Below are 6,000 nucleotides of genomic sequence, written 5' to 3'. Positions count from 1 at the left end.
TTTTGTAGCTTATACTGTGGAGGTCTCTTAAATGGCATCAGTAGTTAGCCGCGCACCTGTTATAAGTTGTAGGGTTATAATCAGTTAACGTTAGAAAGTTCTGGTGGCCTATTTTGATGTAATCGGATAGCTTCTGTAATGATGGGTGTCCTGACTAGGAGTTTGGTCTACGATGTGTTTTGATTGATTGAGCAACACACTGCGTGTTTGTAAACTTTGGTTGACAATGTATATATATGTAATATTTTGCTCCACGCTTTCCACTGAGTTGTTTAGCTGTGATCATAACTGTTGCTCAGAACTACTATATTTTTTTAGCAAATGTTGCAAACATAATTGAATCTAAAATAGTGAGCATTCCATATCTACAAGGGCCCTACTTACACAATTTTCATAATCCTTGGAATTTTCACAACAAAATTGGTACTTGGTGACTAAGTAACTTGGAAGTCTCAGTTCCAGGATTTCTTCACTTTCTCAATTGAGAAATTAAAAGATTTGGCCCATGAACAGTAAATATAGTAAGGCTATGAAACCACTTTACACATGTCTTCTCCCTACACTTTAAATTTGCATACCAACTTGGTACTTACTCAAAACTTTAGTTAAGATATCTCAAAGAATCCCATATTTTATGCTATGTAAACTACTTTTATAGTACTACACTTTTAGAGGGGTATTGTTGAGACAATGACTATAATTTACATATATACATACTTATTATTGGCTTATTTGCTATATATGGTTTTATCAAAAGTGGTGATATTATTCTGCTGTTTACTAAACACAATTAACTCTTCTTCACTGCACGGTTGATAGCTTATCATCAACAACAATTTCACATGCCTACTCCAAAGGTATATATTTTGCTTAAACATTTGACAAATTATATGCTTTCATTTATTTAGTTACATGCTTACCCTCCTCACTATGGTGTTTAGCTCTGTGTCTAATTATGCTATGTAACTCTATGTTCCATTTTTTTATACGCTCTCATTTATTTTCCATAGCGGTCTTGAGTTAAGTACAGTAGGTTAGATTAGACTGACACACTGGTTTTCAAATTTGTTTGACCTCAGTATTGTTAAATCTTGGTCGATAAATCTTTGTTGCATGAAGTGTCTAGATCAGGGCATGTTTCTAATTTAGTTGTTTATACTGTTACAGTTAAGATTACTATCCTGATAAGTTTGGTCAAGTTGCACCAACTCATGTGTGCTTTCAATCAGTATTAAACAGAAAACATTTAACTTTCATGGAGTTTAAAATCCTTGGTTCAAATTACTTCAGTTAGAATTATGCAAAGACACTTCAGGGTACACTCTATCAAATACAGTTGTGTTAAGTTAAAATCAAGTTAAGTTTGTTAAAAGTGAAATTGAAATTGTCTCCTAGGTCTCTTCTAAATATTTTAGGCATATATAAGCTGACTCAGCTCTTAAATGATATCGTCTTATGCAGCATTGGCTGCAGCTTGTTCTGAAAGTTTGAATATAGAATGTGTCTTGTGTCCGTGCTCCATTCATTTCCAGCGTTCATGATATAAGTGTTAGAGTCTGAATTACTGATTTGATCTGAACTGTAGATGTGTAAGCTTGTTTAGATGTGATAAGAGTGAAGCGTGTCACAGAGCTGATTGTACATGTTTAATTTGTACAGGTGTTCCCTGCGACGGTTAATCGGATAACTGTGCCTTTTCATCCATCTTTGAAACAAATAGTCGATGTCTTTGCACTTTCTCGAGCACGCTTACCACATTCTGGACCTGTCTAAGAATAGTGCATATGTGGCAGTTAAAACGAATATCATGCAGTCACCTACTGTGATTTTAACTCTAACATATGTAGGTGGGCGCGCTAAAACAGTAGAGGAGTCTTGCGAGGTTGCTGCGAAGAAGGTTGTTCGTAATCTAATTAAGAAGTGGGGAGTCCTTGTTGAAGACTTAAGTTTTGATCGATACAGTGCTCTGGAGCGCTGCAGTGGCCTTTACAAGCTTAAGCACTATGAATTAGAAGATCTTATCAAAGGAGAAAGTAGGGGTGATTTAGAGGAGAATATGCCTGGTAGTCCTGCGAATGTAACCCATGTCTTATTAGACTATATGCCTCTTCTCAGGAAAATTTTCAAGGCTATTGCAATTCAGTGTACACCGTTGGAAACTGTCAAGCACTGCACTGGTCGTTACACGTCTTGGATAATTGTCCAGCCTCAGCTTAATAATGCATCCAAGGAGGTTTTTGTTGGGCCAACTTGTGACACCCTTGTGAATGCAAAAAGCTATTTGGCTAAGAAAATCGTACAGTATCTTATACCTGCATACAATCTTGAGATTGTTGATGCAAATTATGGAACTCGTGAATCTGAATTAGGAACTTTGTTATGTGGTCTTGAACTAGAAAGCTGCTTTGCGATAAGAGCAAGGATGAATGGAGTCCTTAATGAACCAACATTCTCAAACCTACTTATTGAGCAAGATGAAATGTCATTTGAAAATGAAACAGCTCATATTCCCCAGATTACTCTAGCACCTGTCAAACCAGAACCTCTGCGACGTAGCCGTCTGGCTAGCCCCAGCAAAGTTATAGTGTGTCAAGCTGGTCGTAACCCTGTTTACTATAAGGCTCCACTACAACAAAGGGTCTACCAGCAAGCGCACCAGGAATGTCTAGAATATTTTCGCTCCTAGATGCACAGGTGCTATGTTATGTTTTCTAAATAAAAGGTCCGTTCTTAGGGTAGTCGTCGGTTAGCTGTAATATTGTGACCCTGCTGCGCTGCCTCGTGTATTGTCTTTGCTTGTTAGCAGCGGTCATTCTTGTTTTGTTGTGTTCTGCCTGTGTCTGGGGAGGTTGTATTTTGCTTAGTATGTATCCTTTTAATTATGGACTTTGCTTGCTTATGTTTTCTTGTAATTAATGTTCTAAGCACTTGTTCTTTCTTACTCACTTTAGTAATATGTTATGTTCATGTGGACTACTATCACTATGTCATGCTTTTGTGCAGTTATAAGTCTATACCTACGTGTACTGCTTGAGTAGTGTGTGTGCGAAGCTAGGAAATGAAGACGTTGTTGACAACTAATGCTTAGTTGTAACATAAAGCATATGAGCTTCTTAATTCATATAATAATTAGTAATTAGATGATACTAACATATCCATGATGTGTAATTGTTTGATATTCAGTGCTTTCAAATTTAAATGGCATTAGGTCTGATCTTTCTGCTTGTTGATTACATGTATTATTAATCAAATGTATTAATGTAGAGTACCCATGTTGCCTCTGATGAACTGTTACACATGCTTAACACTACTTTCAGAGTTACAGTGTCAATTCATCTTCTCAGATTCACCGTTGTCTTCATATGCTTACTCTTTGACGACCAAACAGATCTTTAATATACGCTTTCATTTATGTCAGTCTATGACCCGTTGTCTGGAAATCTAAGCTTAAAGATTTATTTAGCAGATTGCTTTTATCAGACAACGAATAAGCAAGCATCTCATCTTCTGTTTATCAGGCTTAATAGGAAAAAAACATTATGAATGCTGAAATTTTACTTAAGACTACTACGTAAACAAGCGTATTTGTATGCAATAATACCTACAAGTCCTTATTAATACAGACTAAGATTAAACAACTTGCAAGATTGTCTAGATGAACTGATTTGTACTATGCAAGTGTGAGATCCCTGAAAAAATCTCTTTTTTGAAATATAAGTAAATAGGTGGAGTCGCCAGTAGGTTTTATAAAAAACATACAAAAATAATTTTAACGGAAAAGTCCCTTTTGATCCCTGGAATGGGGACTGATCCGTCACTCCGGTCTGAACCAAAAATTGCGGATTCGGGGGTAAAGGTACGATCAGGGAAGGTGTTAGGCACCCGGATCGCCCATCAAACTGACGGCCTCTACTATTTATTTGTAATATTATATATTTGACGAAATTAATAAAAGAAAAAGGTTAATTATACAATTTAATACAAATTATTTACAAAAACAAATTAACTAGGTTAGTCAATACAATAAATAGAGAAAATAAGTAATAGACAAAATAAAAGAATTAAAGAAAAAGAAAGAGTAAAGAAAAACTTATTTGATGTCGGTACCCTCAGGCCTATCTGGATGTTTGACTATTAATGAAAATCGACTTTGTCGTTAACTATTGGCTCTTATGCGCTTATATGAAAATTGGGACAATTTATGTGTGGATAGTTTGATTTGAAACTGGGATAATATATTTGAGACGGTAATTTGTATAAGAGTATGGAATTTGTGGGATCTGGTCGTGTGTATATGTTAGAATCTCGGCCTTCTGTGTGTTTTCGTCCGTTGGTTCCATGCACATTCATGTGCTATTTATAGTAGTCTTTGTGCATGAATTTGGTTTAGATTAGGAAATTAATATGATAGAGTTTTGTGCTCTACCAGGTCTTCTCTTCGTCATTGACTCGTAAGTTTCTAACCCTTAACAATCCTTAATGATCATGATAAACATAAGAAACTTTATCTCTTAGGCTCTTCGATGTTGACTCGTCTTCCCTCTTAGAGTGGCACTAGAATTCTACATTTGTTTATTCCTTGTTGATTATTGTTTTGATAATATGGACTTGATTTTCTTCAATGTTGTCGAATATTAGCCGAAAGTGGGCCTTTTATCATAAGTACTGGCCTAATTAAGACCGGGCTCTACATAAAAATAGAGGGCTCTTCTTTATTTTCATTGGTTTTGGGCCAATAGTACATCACTTAAATAATTTCCATAGAATAACACTCTCGAACTTTATCAAATGACTAATAATATAAAATGGGCAAAAACGGATTTTTGGTGGTTCTGCGTCATTTTGAGTAAGTGCTCGGGTAATAAGCGTAAAGAGCCATAAATTATAACATTGTCAATTTCCATTTGGTCATTTAATATTTTAGCCTCATCATCGGGTACCCGTAAGGCTAGGTAGACATTTTGAGGTGTCTACAGAAGCCCCCACTTTGACCGAGTCTGAGTAAGACGAAGGTCAAAGTAGTCCGGTCGGGACAGATAAAGGATAAGAAACATACCTGGGCCTCTTATATTACCTGTCCTGGAGTAGTTGAAATCGAATCGCTTAGCAAAACTTTGTTTTACTAACTGGAATGAAGTGAATCGGTATGACAAAACTTTTTTTTTCACGGCCTGGAATCAGATCGGTATAGCTAAACTTTGTTCATTTGATCTGAATCAGTTAAGCAAAACTTTGTTTCGCTTAAGAGTGAACCTACAAAATCTGATTTCACAAGCTCGAATGCGTGTTAGGGCCCGCCGACCAAGGGATGTTTCTTAGTTTTGCAGGTGAACAAAACGTGAAATTGTTTAGCCCGCAGGTGAACGGTGGATGGTTAGTTTCGCAGTGAACGAATCTGGATTGCTTTGCAGGTGAACAAAGCTGGACTGGTTAGTTTCGCAGGTGAACGAAACAGGATTGCTTTGCAGGTGAACAAAGCTGGATTATTCCGCAGGTGAACGGAATGAGATTGCCGAGCCGCAGGTGAACGAAACCGATTTGCTTAACTTCGCAGGTGAACGAAGCTGGATTAGAACACAAAATTTGATTTTATGAACTAGGACGCGTGTCAGAGCCCGCCGACCAAGGAATTCAAAATTTTATTTTGAAAAAGGATTGCGTGTTAGAGCCCGCCGACCAAGGAATTTCAAAATTTTATTTTGAAAAAGGATTGCGTGTTAGAGCCCGCCGACCAAGGAATTTCAAAATTTTATTTCGAAAAAGGATTGCGTGTTAGAGCCCGCCGACCGATAAGTTTGAAAATTGCAAAATTTTATTTCGCAAAAAGGTAAGTTCAAAAAATTTTATTTTAAGAACTTAGATTGCATGTCAGGGCCTGCCGACCAAAGGATTTGAAAATTGCAAAATTTTATTTCGCAATAAAGTTGGAAAATTGCAAATCTTTATTTTGCATAAAGATAGATTGAATTTTTTATTTCACAATACTGGACTGAAACAAGT

Source organism: Silene latifolia, chromosome Y (genome assembly GCF_048544455.1).
Source record: "Silene latifolia isolate original U9 population chromosome Y, ASM4854445v1, whole genome shotgun sequence".
Classification (NCBI taxonomy): Eukaryota; Viridiplantae; Streptophyta; class Magnoliopsida; order Caryophyllales; family Caryophyllaceae; genus Silene; species Silene latifolia.
The sequence above is the reverse complement of the archived record's forward strand: the minus strand, read 5'-3'. Positions refer to the sequence as shown.